Below are 17,088 nucleotides of genomic sequence, written 5' to 3' on the forward strand. Positions count from 1 at the left end.
GGCCCATCCTGGTAGATCTGAACCTAATGCAGCTTGGAGTGATCAGAAGTCACATTTAGGTTCCAGGTGTAACTGAGGCCATAGATGCTCCATATCCATTACTTTGAGTGTTTTATATAATATGACTAAATGTGTTTCTGTGTTACAGGGGCAGTCAAGAAATGGAACAGCAAGGCCACAGAACATGACATAAGCAGAGCTATGGGAGACCACCTCAAGCCCCTGGTAGAGCCGGGGGTGGTGTTTACCACTCCACCACGCCTTCAGCAGGCTGGAAAAGTGGGAATGATCTGTTTTCATACTAAGATTGACCAGGAGTCTGTTGATTGGTCAGTCATTGGGTTCATTTGTTTTGCAATATGTTAAAATCAAATCAAGCTTTATTTATATAGCAAATTTCAGACATGGATGCAACACAATGGCTTCACCGGAAAAAACTATGAAAATAAACAAATATTTACCACAACAAACATAAGATAAAAAAGATTAACTGAAAGACTCAAACATTCCAAGGAAATGCCATAGATTAAAATATTAATTGGATGCAACATCCAACCCAAAATATCAGCTTGTTTTACTACATTGTTTGTTGTTACATTCCCCAGCAGGAAACCAGAAATGTCCCTTAAATAGAAGAGAGAACTAACAAAGAGTCATTGACAACAACCACAACTAAAAAGGTGGGGTTTTAGGAGGGTTCTGAAAGACACTATGGGGGTGTCCACTGAAAGTTGACTAGTAACAACAACTGGGATCTAAAAAACACCCACCATGAGACCCACTAAATCTGCCCAAGAAGAGACAAACAAAAGAAAAACCCACACCAAACTTAAAGACAGGAAGTAAACCAAAAAGGTGGAGCAACTAAAGGTGTTGCCTCTCCACATGTATCAAGACAACTGGAGCACTGGGCCAGACACTCTTAAATAGAACCTGGACCAGCTCAGGTGAAACACCTTCCCACTAACGAGATGGACAAGCCAGCACAGGTGTAACACATACTGACTAACGAGGTGACACCAATCAATGCGTCCTACGTGCTAACGAGCTAGACGTGTTAACGAGCTAGACGTGCTAACGAGCTAGACGTGCTAACGAGCTAGACGTGCTAAAGTCCAACCTCAAAACATAAATGGAAAAACCAAAGCCTGTAACACCTTCCCCCTTAAGACAACAAATATATCCTATATTTCTTTTGGACAAATTTGCTCACCACCAACAGAAAACAACTTCCATTTCACATTATAATCAACTACAATGCTTCACCTCCTACAATATAAACATGGTGTCTACTGCCTGTCAACAATTAAAAACAAGAAAAAAACACGTATTTCTAAATAAGATACAATAGTATTATTTGTTTCTCCTTTTTCTTTCTATAGAATCCTAAATCCCACTAGCTTCTAGAACTCTCGTCTCCTTGGAACGAGCCCAAACAAAACTCATCTCCAATACGGAAAAACATGCAGTCAAAATAAATGGCAACGGACTGGCTAAATGCAAAACACAAAACTTTTTGACTGCCCACCCTTGAGACAATCAGCAACCAAGTTGACCTTACCACGGACATGTCTGATTTCAAGAGGAAACTCCGGCAATATCCGTAGTAACTTTCCACCTCACTGCGGAGCTTCTCTCTCTTTTCAGGGTTCACTAGATAGGCATGTTGTTGGATCGGGGCCCAGTCCCCAATGTCATGCTCTAGTACATTTGGGTTGGCACATCTGAGAATGAACCCTGATATTCTAAAAGCAGGATAACAATGTCAATATAATTGTACCGAAAAATTGTCAGTTGGTTACATAAATAATTATGATTACTAAATGTTACATGACATGTAAATATGAAATATTTGGTTGCATAGTCTTATTTTCGAAGTCTTTTCAATTACATGTTGCTAGATGGGATATCCCCGATGTCAAAACACAGTTTTAACGTGTCCAAATCAATAACCAATATGCAGAAACAGTTTGTGATAAATTGAAAACCTAAACATAACATGTGCTATATACACAAACATCTGCCACAATAATCATATTACTTGTATTTTTTAAAACAAGCTCCTTATAAACTGCACAAGCACCAAAACAGCTGTTGTTTTGATAAGTAGCAATAAATCACTGATATCGATTAGGGGGGAAATCAGGTTGTACGTGATGTTGAAACTAACAACTAAAAAAACACATGGAAATGGGAGATATCTTTTACCTCACTGGTTAGAGGACAACCTGCAGAAGACAGTCAGCTACATTTTGGAGTGATGCATTTAAATGTAGGGGTCGCTAAACAAAGGAACACAACACTTATCATCAATATCATGCTAAAATCATTTGTTTGACAGGAGGGAGATGAAGTTGCAAGTCCTGTTAAAACGAACAGCTCAAAAACCACACGGAATCTGGGAATAATGTGTACATCACTGGTTAGAGGACAATTTGTAGAAAACAGCCAGATACATTTTGATTCAAGTGCGTCACCAACGTGGTAAGTGTAACACAACTCTTTTTTTGTTAGTCACTTTTTTATTAAATCTCATAAATAGTACTCTTCCATTTCAGAGCCTGTATTTTCCCCCTGAGGCTAATATACATATCATGTTGAAATCAATAGAACAGGGGACAAACGTTTAGGGTTCTACATTGTGACACTATTAAAATACTCCTACTACAATGTTAAAACATTCTACATTGTGACATTAATTCATTGAAATCATGAAACAACTCCTTCATGTATTTTCTGATATTTGATCAGAGATCTTTTATCAGATTATCTCTGGTCACAGCTAAGAGATTTCTCTCCTCTGTGTGTTCTCTGGTGTTTAGTCAGATCACTAGATGTAATAAACCTCTTCCCACATTGAGCACAGCTATAAGGTTTCTCTCCTGTGTGTATTCTCTGGTGCACTGTCAGATGGCTAGATCGACTAAAACTCTTCCCACATTGACCACAGATATAAGGTTTCTCTCCTGTGTGTGTTCTCTGGTGTAAAGTCAGAGAGCCAGATGCGGTAAAACTCTTCCCACATTGACCACAGATATAAGGCTTCTCTCCTGTGTGGATTCTCTGATGAATTTTAATGCATGATGAGTTGAATCTCTTCCCACAGTCAGCAGCAGTGAGTTCTCTTCCCTGTGGGTCTCTGCAGGTGATTATTGAGGTGTTCTGATCTGGAGAGATTCTTCTCTGCCTCTTCAGCATCATGAGGTTGTTGAGGCTCCCCAGAGGATCCACGATAGTCACATCTCTCTCCTGTATGAACAACAAAGTCATACAGATGGTTAAATGCCCACAACAGCAGAAATCCACTGTTTATTTGAGGTAAAAAGGTATGACCAGAGAGTACCCATGAAGTTGTACAACAGTCAAGACCTAAGCAGTGTGCCAGATAACTTTTGGCCTCCAATATAGGCCCCTTTCTGTGTTTGCTAAAATTGCAGCGATGCACACGTAATTTGGTTGTAGAAACTCCTCCATTCTAATGAGGAAACCACCAGTTATGGATGTAGTATATCTGGTAATGAGGAAACCACTAGTTATGGATGTAGTATATCTGCTAATGAGGAAACCACTAGTTATGGATGTAGTATATCTGGTAATGAGGAAACCACTAGTTATGGATGTAGTATATCTGGTAACGAGGAAACCACTAGTTATGGATGTAGTATATCTGGTAACGAGGAAACCACTAGTTATGGATGTAGTATATCTGGTAACGAGGAAACCACTAGTTATGGATGTAGTATATCTGGTAATGAGGAAACCACTAGTTATGGATGTAGTATATCTGGTAATGAGGAAACCAGTAGTTATGGATGTAGTATATCTGGTAATGAGGAAACCACTAGTTATGGATGTAGTATATCTGGTAATGAGGAAACCACTAGTTATGGATGTAGTATATCTGGTAATGAGGAAACCACTAGTTATGGATGTAGTATATCTGGTAATGAGGAAACCAATAGTTATGGATGTAGTATATCTGCTAATGAGGAAACCACTAGTTATGGATGTAGTATATCTGGTAATGAGGAAACCAATAGTTATGGATGTAGTATATCTGCTAATGAGGAAACCACTAGTTATGGATGTAGTATATCTGGTAATGAGGAAACCACTAGTTATGGATGTAGTATATCTGGTAATGAGGAAACCACTAGTTATGGATGTAGTATATCTGGTAATGAGGAAACCGATAGTTATGGATGTAGTATATCTGGTAATGAGGAAACCACTAGTTATGGATGTAGTTGTCACATCCTGACCCTTGTAAGATGTCATTTTCTATAGTAGTGTGGGCAGAGCGTGACAGGGGGTGTTTTTGGGTGGTTTTCTATGTCTATGTTTAAGTTCTAGTTTTTCTATTTCTATGTTGTTGTTTTTGGGGTTGATCTCCAATTGGAGGCAGCTGGTCCTCGTTACCTCTAATTGGAGATCATATTTAAGTTGGGGCTTTTTCTAGTGTGTTTGTGGGTAGTTGTTTCTCATTTTGTATGGGTTACCTGACGGAACTGTTGGTGGTGGTTTTGTTAAGTGTTTCCTTAATAAAGTAAATATGAGCACTCTACACGCGGTGCCTTGGTCCCCTTTAGACGACCCCTGTTACAGTAGTATATCTGCTTGGAGCAAAAATGGTGAGAGAAGATTTTAGTTTTTCACAATGTATTCTGAATATTACAGCACACTATTAGGACAAGATCAGGAGTGCTACTCAAGGTAACTCACATTAAGCTCTGTGTCTATTCACTAATTCACCACCATGGGGGAAAACTCTGGGGAGTTCTCATAGGCTGACAGCAAAAAGAACCTCCATTTACAGGTTGCATATGAGTGCATTTCACCGTTACACTGGCATACAAACTCGGTAGCATAGAGTTGATAATACATATGACGTCGGAAAATAGTGCATTGTGGGTAGTTTAGAAGATTTCCCTAAATAAGTTAATACTGTAACGACCCTGGGTTTATAAGCGCGGATATTGACTCTGCCGTTCGAGCTTTTGCGGCACAGTCGATAGCGCGCTGGACTTCGGGCTTGAAGGTCGAAGGTTCGAGACCTGCTCCCTGCTGTTTCATTACAATACATTTGTAATAACGCAAAAACATAACTGTTTGTACTTATAGGGAACCAGATCGTGACTACAACTAGCTTACTAAGTCTTTAACCACACTGTGTTGTTACACTGGTGAGTAAAAAAATCTTCCTACAATCAAACTTGTCTGAAAATAAAGTATACATTTTAATCAACTGCGTTACCCACTCCAGTCAGCAGATGGCGGTCTGTGAATTTAAGGTAATGCTGTTGGTGTGACGTATAATGTAGTGGACGGAACGCTTCTTTCAACAGCAGCAACAGTGATTCAGCCTCCTCGGTAGCTTGCTAGACAAAATAGCCGAACCAATAAAGCTCTTTAGACGCTTTAGTGTATATTAGCAACTGTGTTTTAAACCCACTTCTGTCGTCGAGTTAGTTATCCGATTTAATTTCATATTTACAGTGTTTTGTTATTGATCAGCTAGCGGGCTGGTTAAGTTAGCATTAGCCTAGCTAGCTAACATCCCCGACCATGAGTTCACTAAACAACTCTCCTCCTGCTAAAGAAGAGGTCTGCTGGACGGAGAAAGAGGGTCTGTGGCTGAACGTTGTCGTGAAAGAGGAGAAGGAAGAGGAGGCTGTTTCAATACAAAAACAAGTAGAGAGTGAGGCTGTTACCGTGAAAGAAGAAGAGGAAGAGAAAGAGGAGGATGCAGTTTTTGGGGTGAAAGAGGAGGAGGAGGAGATGACTGTCACATTGGAAGAAGATGAAGAGGATGAAACTGGATATCTGGGCCCTGTGCCATTGTGACACGGTCACTTTGCCTGCTGTTTATTGCCACGTTGGGATCAACCTTTTTTTTAAATCCTTTTTTTTAATATAAATATAATTTTACCCACGTTTTTTTCCTCAATTTCAATCTTGTCTCATCTTTGCAACTCCCCAACAGGCTGGGGAGGCGAAGGTCAAGTCATACGTCCTCAGACACACATTATAGCAAATACATTTTGGGTCTAAGTTAAAACCTCTTACATCTAGACGTTCCGCTAGCGGAACACCTGCTCCAATATCCAATGACGGGCGTGGCGCGAAATACAAACTCCTCGACAATCAGATTATCCGACTATTTTACACCATTTTAAAGACAAGACTCTCCTTTATCTAACCACACTGTCCGATTTCAAAAAGGCTTTACAGCGAAAGCAAAACATTAGATTATGTCAGCAGAGTACCCAGCCAGAAATAATCAGACACCCATTTTTCAAGCTAGCATATAATGTCACAAAAAACAAAACCACAGCTAAATGCAGCACTAACCTTTGATGATCTTCATCAGATGACACGCCTAGGACATTATGTTATACAATACATGCATGTTTTGTTCAATCAAGTTCATATTTATATCAAAAACCAGCTTTTTACATTAGCATGTGACGTTCAGAACTAGCATTCCCACCGAACACTTCCGGTGAATTTACTAAATTACTCACGATAAACGTTCACAAAAAACATAACAATTATTTTAAGAATTATAGATACAGAACTCCTTTATGCAATCGCGGTGTCCGATTTTAAAATTGCTTTTCGGTGAAAGCACATTTTGCAATATTCAGAGTTGATAGCTCGCCATCACAGGCTAGCTATTTTGACACCCACAGAGTTTTGTACTCACCAAACTCAGATTTACTATAACAAAAATTGGATTACCTTTGCTGTTCTTCGTCAGAATGCACTCCCAGGACTTCTACTTCAATAACAAATGTTGGTTTGGTTCCAAATAATCCATAGTTATATCCAAATAGCGGCATTTTGTTGTGCGTTCAAGACACTATAAGAAGGGTGACGAAGGGTCACGCGCACGGCGCGTTTCGTGACAAAAAAATTCAAAATATTCCATTACCGTACTTCGAAGCATGTCAAACGCTGTTTAAAATCCATTTTTATGTTATTTTCCTCGTAAAAAAGCGATAATATTCCGACCGGGAGTCGTGATTTTCGTTCAAAGACTGAAAATGTAAACATGGAGTCGGCTCGTGCACGCGTGCGCCATTCTCATTGTCCTCTGATAGACCACTTACAAAAGGTGCTACTGTTTTTCAGCCATGGCCTGCAAAGTCATCAGTCCACCTTTTGGCACCTTCTGAGAGCCTATGGGAGCCTGAGAAAATGTCACGTTACCGCAGAGATCCCCAGTTTTGGATAGAGATGATCAAGAAGGCCAAGAAATGGTCAGACAGGGTACTTCCTGTACAGAATCTTCTCAGGTTTTGGCCTGCCATTTGAGTTCTGTTATACTCACAGACACCATTCAAACAGTTTTAGAAAAATTGGAGTGTTTTCTATCCAAAGCTAATAATTATATGCATATTCTAGTTTCTGGGCAGGAGTAATAACCAGATTAAATCAGGTACGTATTTTTATCTGGCCGTGAAAATACTGCCCCCTATCCATAACAGGTTAAAGGAGCTACAATTAGAATTTAATTTTTTTAAATTAAGAAAATCTCGGTAATATCTGCATTAATAGTGGAATGATCGTGTTTCACAATATTCCTTCACAAAAAAAAAATATATTTTGGGGTCAATACAAGAGGTTCAGTCAGGACTCGTATACCAAAGGCTGATCCTAAAGTAATCTACCCAAGGCCCTACAAGAAGTTCAGCCAGGACTCATATACCAAAGGCTGATCCTAAAGTAACTTAAGGCCCTACAAGAGGTTCAGTCAGGACTCATATGCCAAAGACTGATCCTAAAGTATGAAAGAAGAAATGGAACAGTTCAACGTAATGAAACCAAAAAGGTAGGGGACAGATCTGTCTGATGAGCAAAGTTATTGTAAATGAATACATCTAGTGACCAAGCTAGACCAGTTATTGTAAATGAATACATCTAGTGACCAAGCTAGACCAGTTATTGTAGATTAATACATCTAGTGACCAAGCTAGACCAGTTATTGTAGATTAATACATCTAGTGACCAAGCTGGACCAGTTATTGTAAATGAATACATCTAGTGACCAAGCTGCACCAGTTATTGTAAATGAATACATCTATTGACCAGGCTAGACCAGTTATTGTAGATTAATACATCTAGTGACCAAGCTAGACCAGTTATTGTAGATTAATACATCTAGTGACCAAGATGGACCAGTTATTGTAAATGAATACATCTAGTGACCAAGCTGGACCAGTTATTGTAAATGAATACATCTATTGACCAAGCTAGACCAGTTATTGTAAATGAATACATCTAGTGACCAAGCTAGACCAGTTATTGTAAATGAATACATCTAGTGACCAAGCTGGATCAGTTATTGTAAATGAATACATCTAGTGACCAAGCTAGACCAGTTATTGTAAATGAATACATCTAGTGACCAAGCTAGACCAGTTATTGTAAATGAATACATCTGGTGACCAAGGTAAAAATAAAGGATATTATCATCACTAAATCAAGGCTGATGGAAAACATCTATGGACAACTTTGATTCAACACAAGTGGCAGACATGTTTGAATTCCTACCCATTTTAACATTCATTACCAAAACCACCTGACATTGCATATTACTTTAATTACTATTTGACGGGTCAGGTGGACAAGTTGAGAAATGAGTCCAACTGACGGCTCACTGAATCGGACCGCAGAGTGAAGGAAAAGCAGCCAACAAGTGCTAAGCATATGTGGGAACTCCTTCAAGACTGTTGGAAAAGCATTCCAGGTGAAGCTGGTTAAGAGAATGCCAAGAGTGTGCAAAGCTGTCAATAAGGCAAAGCGTGGCTATTTGAAGAATATAAAATATATTTTCAATTGTGTAACACTTTTCTTTGGTTAATACATAATTCCATAGGTGTTATTTCATAGTTTTGATGTCTTCACTATTATTCTACTATGTAGAAAAGGTTTTCTAAGACCTTTGACCAGTAGTGTATATTATGTTATATAATAAATATGTAATAACATTAAATCATAACTGTTTGTCCTTATAGGGAACCAGATTGTGACTACAACTCAGTTACTAAAGTCTTTAACAACACTGTGTTGTTACACTGGTGAGTAAAAACTCATGCTTCCTACACTTTCGACTTTGTCTGAAAATGAAATAAACATTTTACTCAGCTGCGTTACCCACTCCAGTCAACAGATGGCGGTCTGGGAATTTAAGGTAATGCTGTTGGTGTGACGTATAATCTAGTGGACGGAACGCTTCTTCCAACAGTAGCAACAGTTAGTCAGCCACCTCGGTAGCTTGCTAACCAAAATAGCCGAACCAATAAAAGTCTTTAGATTTCTGTCGTTTAGTTAGTTATCCGATTTAATTTCATATTTACGGTGTTATTAGTTAGCTAGCGGGCTGTTTAAATTAGCATTAGCCTAGCTAGCTAACATCCCCAACCATGAGTTCACTGAGCTACTCTCCTCCTGCTAAAGAAGAGGTCTGCTGGACGGAGAAAGAGGCTCTCGTCAAAGAGGAGGAGGAAGAGGAGGCTGTTGAATTACAAAAACAAGTAGAGGGTGAGGCTGTTACAGTGAAAGAAGAAGAGAAAGACGTTTCAGTTAAAGAAGAGGAAGACGCGTTCAGAGTGAAAGAGGAGGAGGATGTTACAGTAAAAGAAGAGGAAGAGAAAGAGGAGGATGCAGTTTTTGGAGTAAAAGAGGAGGAGGGGGAGATGACTGTCACATCCAAAAAGGAGGTGGAAGAAGAGGAGGAAACTGGACATCTGGGCCCGGTTTCCCAAACGCATCTTAAGGCGTCCAATGGTTCTAATGATGAACTTAGCCATAAGATGGTTTTGAGAAACCGTTCCCTGATTAACACTAGTAAATACTGTATTAAATACAGAGGCACAAACTCTGCAGTTGTTTAACTGATGTTTGGTGTTAAAGGGGAAATCTGCAATAGCTACATCCATATTTAGACTTTTTAAATGATTTATTTATAGCCATTGATTCTTGAAGAATATAACACATGCCTCATGAGCTTAGTTCAACTGTTGTACCCCATCATAACCCTAAATAAGCTTTTTTTACTCCAATGTTTAGAAACAATGTAAATCAACACTGTATAGCCTCAACATGGTTAAAACTATAATGTTGATATCATGGATGGTCAGTCCTTGCATTCATAGGTCTGTCTATGAATTTGAGAGTAGTTACATTTCTCCAGCCCCATCATCATCTTATAACCAAACTAGTGGTGGAATGACAGATTTGTTATTGTATGAACTACAGATTGGTTGATAGATGTGTGGCTATTTTATACGGGTAACCTAGGATTTAAATAGCAAAACATTGTCAGCCCTGAGACTTGGTTTGGTAAACAGCTGAGGAATGGGGGCTGGAGAAATGTAACTACTCTCAAATTCATAGAGAAAGCTATTGTAGAAACCATAACCCAAAACCTAACGACCTCGTCAAGAAGTTCAGACATCTTGGCGTAACAGTTATAAGTTGTTGGCTTGACAGTTGCTGGACCCAGGTTTGAGTTCAGCCCAGGACTACCCCCTGAATTGACTACACTATAAATACAAGCACTGGCCATCCATAAGGTCAAAATTATTGTTTTAAACAAGATTTCAAGGCTATACAGTGCTTGTTTACAAACAATGGCATTATACGAGCTTATGTTTTGGTTTCTGGTGGGGTAATAAAGTTGAAACATTTGAGGCATTTATAAGTTATATTCTTCATGAATCAATGGTTATATAGTAAATGGGTCTTTCTATAACTGCCAGTGTAGATTTCCTGTGGGGGTCAAATTGTTAGAGCTGTTGATAAGTCATTAGCTGTGTTAGAATACTCATACTAACCGTACTATTTGTGATGTTTTTAAATTTTTACTTTTTTTTTTACATTTCACCTTTATTTAACCAGGTAGGCTAGTTGAGAACAACTTTTCATTTGCAACTGCGACCTGGCCAAGATAAAGCATAGCAATTCGACACATAGTTACACATAGAATAAACAAAACATGCAGTCAATAATACAGTAGAACAAAAGAAAACAAAAAGTCTATATACAGTGAGTGCAAATGAGGTAAGTTAAGGCAATAAACAGGCCATGGTGGCGAAGTAATTATAATATAGCAATTAAACACTGGAATGGTAGATGTGCAGAAGATGAATGTGCAAGTAGAGATACTGGGGTGCCAAGGAGCAAGATAAATAAATAAATACAGTATGGGGATGAGGTAGGTAGATAGATGGGCTGTTTACAGATGGGCTATGTACAGGTGCAGTGATCTGTGAGCTGCTCTGACAGCTGGTGCTTAAAGCTAGTGAGGGAGATATGAGTCTCCAGCTTCAGAGATTTTTGCAGTTCGTTCCAGTCAATGGCAGCAGAGAACTGGAAGGAAAGACGACCAAAGGAGGAATTGGCTTTGGGGGTGACCAGTGAGATATACCTGCTGGAGCGCGTGCTACGGGTGGGTGCTGCTATGGTGACCAGTGAGCTGAGATAAGGCGGAGCTTTACCTAGCAGAGACTTGTAGATAACCTGTAGCCAGTGGGTTTGGCGACGAGTATGAAGCGAGGGCCAACCAACGAGAGCGTACAGGTCGCAATGGTGGGTAGTGTACGGGGCTTTGGTGACCAAACGGATGGCACTGTGATAGACTGCATCCAATTTGTTGAGTAGAGTGTTGGAGGCTATTTTATAAATGACATCACCGAAGTCGAGGATCGGTAGGATGGTCAGTTTTACGAGGGTATGTTTGGCAGCATGAGTGAAGGATGCTTTGTTGCGATATAGGGAGCCGATTCTCGATATAATTTTGGATTGGAGAAGCTTAATGTGAGTCTGGAAGGAGAGTTTACAGTCTAACCAGACACCCAGGTATTTGTAGTTTTCCACGTATTCTAAGTCAGAACCATCCAGAGTAGTGATGCTGGACGGGCGAGCAGGTGCGGGCAGTGATCGATTGAATGGCATGCATTTAGTTTTACTTGCGTTTTTTTTACATAGATGGCAATGGCAATAAAAGTTACTTTTAGATTTGTATAATTTTCATTTAGATAGAATGTAGATTAATCACAGACAATGATTTTGAGATACTATTATAAATTAAATGAAACTGTTCCAGTAAAATGTGCATATGAAAATCATAACTGGCACGCAGGTTGGTAGAAACGGTGAGATAACTTGCCACTCCAAATGGAAAAGGTTGTCGACCGCTGGTGTAGCCCATTACCGGAAACTATAGGAGCATAACGACCGCTGGTGTAGCCCATTACCGGAAACTATAGGAGCATAACGGCAGAATTCTTCTCCTTCTGGTTAGGTTATCTTGATCTCTGGCTCCCTCCAGTCATTTGTGTGTCTTAATTATTTGATCAAACAGCTTAAAGCATCAGACCAGTTCAGTACATACAGTTGATTTTATTAAAACACATGAGGTGTGTCTATATATGGAAAAATACACATAACATTTCAACCAATCGATTGGTAGAAATAACAGATGACTCTAATTGGGGACAGCACTAGAACATGATTTTGGGGCTCCTGAGTGGCGCAGCGGTCCAAGACACAAAGTAGACTAAAATAAAAAGTAACACAATAAGATTAAAAATAACCAGGCTATATACAGGGGGCACCAGTACCGAGTCAGTGTGTGGGGGTACAGGCTAGTTGAGGTAATCTGTACATGAAGGTAGAGGCGTAGTGACTATGCATAGGTAACAAACAACCAGCGAGTAGCAGCAGTGCACAAAAGTGAGGGGGGTGGGGGGGTCAATGTAAATTGTCCAGTGGCGATTTTATGAATTGTTCAGCAGTCTTATGGCTTGGGGGTAGAAGCTGTTGAGGAGGCTTTTGGTCCTAGACTTGGCGCTCCGGTACCGCTTGCAGTGCGGTGGCAGAGAAAACTGTTTAAAACTTGGGTGACTGGAGTCTCTGACAATTTTATGGGCTTTCCTCTGACACCGCCTATTATATAGGTCCTGGATGGCAGGAAGCTTGGCCACAGTGATGTACTGGGCCGTTCGCACTACCCTCTGTAGCGCCTTATGGTCAGATGCCGAGCAGTTGCCATACCAGGCGGTGATGCAACCGGTCAGGATGCTCTCGATGGTGCAGCTGTATTAGCTTTTGAGGATCTGGGGACCCATGGAAAAGGTTTTGTTGTGCCCTCTTCACGACTGTCTTGGTATATACCCATGTGGGTGATTGAAAGATGAACTGAGGTCCACACCCCAGTCCAGTTGGTGGTGGTAAATGCACCTTAAAGTTGGTTGCCAACCGCCATATAAAGTCCAAAGAAGAAAAAGAAGCCCGAAGGAAGGAGAAATTACGAGAAACTAATTTGGTTTACCGTTTGGGGCGTTACTTGTTACGATGTGATATGAAAGTATTGTGTGAAATGATTTTGATGTGATATGAAAGTACAGTGATTTATGTTTCTAGAAACTTATCGCAATTGAGAATCGATTCATATTTAGATAAACTTCAGTTAGTGTTAAATACGGCTGCTAGAATCCTGACTAGAACCAAAACATTTGATCATATTACTCCAGTGCTAGCCTACACTGGCTTCCTGTTAAGGCAAGGGCTGATTTCAAGGTTTTACTGCTAACCTACAAAGCATTACATGGGGTTGCTCCTACCTATCTTTCCGATTTGGTCCTGCCGTACATACCTACACGTACGCTACGGTCACAAGACGCAGGCCTCCTAATTGTCCCTAGAATTTCTAAGCAAACAGCTGGAGGCAGGGCTTTCTCCTATAGAGCTCCATTTTTATGGAATGGTCTGCCTACCCATGTGAGAGACGCAGACTCGGTCTCAACCTTTAAGTCTTTACTGAAGACTCATCTCTTCAGTAGGTCCTATGATTGAGTGTAGTCTGGCCCAGGAGTGTGAAGGTGAACGGAAAGGCTCTGGAGCAACGAACCGCCCTTGCTGTCTCTGCCTGGCCGGTTCCCCTCTCTCCACTGGGATTCTCTGCCTCTAACCCTATTACAGGGGCTGAGTCACTGGCTTACTGGTGTTCTTCCATGCCGTCCCTAGGAGGGGTGCGTCACTTGAGTGGGTTGAGTCACTGACGTGGTCTTCCTGTCTGGGTTGGCACCCCCCCTTGGGTTGTGCCGTGGCGGAGATCTTTGTGGGCTATACTCGGCCTTGTCTCAGGATGGTAAGTTGGTGGTTGAAGATATCCCTCTAGTGGTGTGCGGGCTGTGCTTTGGCAAAGTGGGTAGGGTTATATCCTGCCTGTTTGGCCCTGTCAGGGGGAATCGTCGGATGGGCCACAGTGTCTCCTGACCCCCCTGTCTCAGCCTCCAGTATTTATGCTGCAGTAGTTTGTGTCGGGGGTCTAGGGTCAGTCTGTTATATCTGGAGTATTTCTCCTGTCTTATCCGGTGTCCTGTGTGAATTTAAGTATGCTCTCTCTAATTCTCTCTCTTTCTTTTTTTCTTTCTTACTCTCTCTCTCGGAGGACCTGAGCCCTAGGACCATGCATCAGGACTACCTGGCATGATGACTCCTTGCTGTCCCCAGTCCACCTGGCCGTGCTGCTGCTCCAGTTTCAACTGTTCTGCCTGCAGCTTTGGAACCCTGACCTGTTCACCGAACATGCTGCCTGTCCCAGACCTGCTGTTTTCAACTCTCTAGAGACAGCAGGAGCGGTAGAGATACTCTCAATGATTGGCTATGAAAAGCCAACTGACATTTACTCTTGAGGTGCTGACATGTTGCACCCTCGACAACTACTGTGATTATTATTATTTGACCATGCTGGTCATTTATGAACATTTAAACATCTTGGCCATGTTCTGTTATAATCTCCACCCGGCACAGCCAGAAAAGGACTGGCCACCCCTCATAGCCTGGTTCCTCTAGGTTTCTTCCTAGGTTTTGGCCTTTCTAGGGAGTATTTCCTAGCCACTGTGCTTCTACACCTGCATTGCTTGCTGTTTGGGGTTTTTGGCTGGGTTTCTGTACAGCACTTTGAGATATCAGCTGATGTAAGAAGGGCTATATAAATAAATTTGATTTGATGATGGAATATTTGACTATTTTAGCTGCCAGAGCCAGTCTACCTCTGAAAATAACATACAGTCCTTGGACCTTGAGGAGTAACGGGGGCAGCAATCAGCAGTAGAAACAATAACAAAGCGTACTCCCTGCCCGTTTCGGTAAAAAGCTGAGGGATGGGGCTGGAGAAATGTAACCATCCATGATATCAACATTCTAGTTTTAACCATGTTTTGAGGATATACAGTGTTTGTTTATATTTACTGACAAACATTGGAGTTAAAAAAAGCTTATATTTTGGGTTCTGATGGGGTACGACAGTTGAACTAAGCTCATGAGGCATTTATAAGGGATTTCTTCAAGAAACAATGGGTACATATCATTAATGTATAAGTCCCAAAATGGATGTAACAACTGCTGATTGCCCCTTTAAGAGAACATCTTGGGCTAATCTAATAGGAGATATTGAGGACTACAGTATTTCAGGCATTGTCATTGGATGCATTTGATCAATTGTTAACGTTTTGTTGATGGTCCACTCTTGATGTTCTACACGTTACAGTGTAGCTTCAGCCATTCCTACAGAACAACATTAAAGTGTAGAACCCCTTTACTGCATATTGGTTCAACGACTGCAGAGACGGTACTTACTGGTGTTAAACAGATCTCCAACCTCCTCTTCTTCCTACAATGTGACAGTCATCTCCCCCTCCTCCTCTTTCACTCCAAAAACTGCATCCTCCTCTTCCTCCTCTTCTTTTACTGTAACATCCTCTTTCACTCTGAACGAGTCTTCCTCTTCTTTCACAGTTACGTCTTTCTCTTCTTCTTCTTTCACGGTAACAGCTTCACACTCTACTTGTTTTTGTATTGTAACATCTTTCTCTTCCTCCTCCTCTTTCACTGTCCAGCAGACCATCTCGTCTATAGCAGGAGGAGAGTAGCTTAGTGAACTCATGGTCGGAGATGTTAGCTAGCTAGCATTAGCAACTAGCCTAGTTCTAAGCTAACTTAGCAAACCAGCTAGCTGACAAACAACGTAAATATATAATTAAATGGGCCAACAAGTACATACAACAGAAGTGTGTTTAAAACACTGCGACTAATATACACCAAACCAGTGTAAAGAGCGTGAATGTTGTAGCTATGTTTGCTAGAAAGCGACCGAGGTGTCTGACTAACTGTTGTTGTTGAAGGAGCGTCCCGTCCACTAGATTATACGTCACACTGGCAGCATCGCCTGAACCTAAAAGACGCACATCGCCATCTGCTGACTGGAGGGCAACGCAGTTGAGGAACCAAACGTTTATTTTTCATTTATTTCAGAAAAGTTTAATATTATATTAAGTCGTTTAAAGAGAAGCATGTGTTGATTGATTTGTTTTTAATGAGTGAGAATTTAAAACAAACTTTACACCCACTACATATTTGCATTGAACCATACTTCTGACATGGATCATTTTGACCCCAGAGGCATATCTTTTATCATAGCCAAAATGTGGTTCATTCAATTCTTCCAATTTTTAATGACTTTGTCAAACAACTTGTTTTTAATATATATAAATCATGGTTTAGTGTTTCTTTATCAAAATTGACTTTTAATTCAAATCCTTTGGAGTCATTTTGACCCCAGAAAAAAGCACCTTTGATAAATAGGACGTTTATTTCAAATAAAAATCCAATCACATTTTATCATACACATGTTTAGCAGATATTAATGTGGGTGTAGCGAAATGCTTGTGTATCTATCTCCGACAGTGCAGTAATATCTGACAAGTAATATCTAACAATTTCACAACATATACCCAATACACACACATCTAAGTATTTGAATCTAGGTTTCTCTGTAGACATGATCCATCCCACCAGAGGGTGGAGGGGCACCTGTATCAGTGGTTTTGACCAGATAGACACCTGCAGATACACAGTATAGTGCCTCCCATGTACTCTCCTAAGATTGGACTTTTCTATGCCACGTATCACATGACTTTGAACAAAACTGCCAGAGGCAGCAGGGTAGCCAAGTGGTTAGAGCGTTGGACTAGTAACCAAAAGGTTGCAAGTTCAAATCCCTGAGCTGACAAGGTA

General features: G+C 40.6%; 1 long non-coding RNA gene across 1 annotated transcript; it reads right to left on the reverse strand.

Moving 5' to 3' along the window:
- Window positions 1–362: 362 nt before the first annotated feature.
- LOC145863602 (uncharacterized) lies at window positions 363–16,197 on the reverse strand. Its single transcript, XR_014382472.1, has 2 exons — window positions 15,652–16,197; window positions 363–3,249 (listed from the first exon to the last, which is right to left on the reverse strand). It is a non-coding gene; the product is annotated as an uncharacterized LOC145863602 (long non-coding RNA).
- Between the last annotated feature and the right edge of the window lie 891 nt (window positions 16,198–17,088).

The sequence above is a fragment of the Salmo salar genome, chromosome 02, assembly GCF_965601325.2.
Source record: "Salmo salar chromosome 02, fSalSal1, whole genome shotgun sequence".
In the NCBI taxonomy this organism is placed as follows: domain Eukaryota; kingdom Metazoa; phylum Chordata; class Actinopteri; order Salmoniformes; family Salmonidae; genus Salmo; species Salmo salar.